The sequence below is a fragment of the Corvus brachyrhynchos genome, unplaced genomic scaffold (genome assembly GCF_000691975.1).
Source record: "Corvus brachyrhynchos isolate BGI_N302 unplaced genomic scaffold, ASM69197v1 scaffold90, whole genome shotgun sequence".
In the NCBI taxonomy this organism is placed as follows: domain Eukaryota; kingdom Metazoa; phylum Chordata; class Aves; order Passeriformes; family Corvidae; genus Corvus; species Corvus brachyrhynchos.
The window spans coordinates 6,986,102-6,986,467 of NW_008236932.1; the positions used below are offsets into that span (position 1 = coordinate 6,986,102).

The 366-nt window shown below is 46.2% G+C and overlaps 1 protein-coding gene across 1 annotated transcript in view; it reads left to right on the top strand.

Moving 5' to 3' along the window:
• Positions 1 to 366, top strand: part of TEK (TEK receptor tyrosine kinase) — a 50,499-nt gene that overhangs the window by 32,377 nt on the left and 17,756 nt on the right.

Here is a 366-nt window from a genome sequence, read left to right on the forward strand (position 1 = left end):
GGTAAAAGCAAGAATTTCTTCAAGTGCCTTTGTCTCTCTAATTTTAAGCACAACTTTATACTCTAGCATGGCTGAGCTTTCTGTTCTCTGCACTGCCGAAAAATGCCTTGTCTCAGTTTTGGAGACAGAACTTAAGGAGGAAACACTCCACAGTGAGTGTCTCCTCCAAAGGGAAAAGAGCCGCCCCTTTTCCTCCACCAATAAGACAAGTGGGTCACGGCAAACTAAAATGGAGAAAACAGTTTATTAACACACAAACAAAACAGGGTAGAACAGAAAAAACCCAAAAAACTCAAAATACAACAAATTCCCGGAGAGGGAACAGACATGCGGGCTCGGACTGGCTGGGGGCCCCCCGCCGGCCCG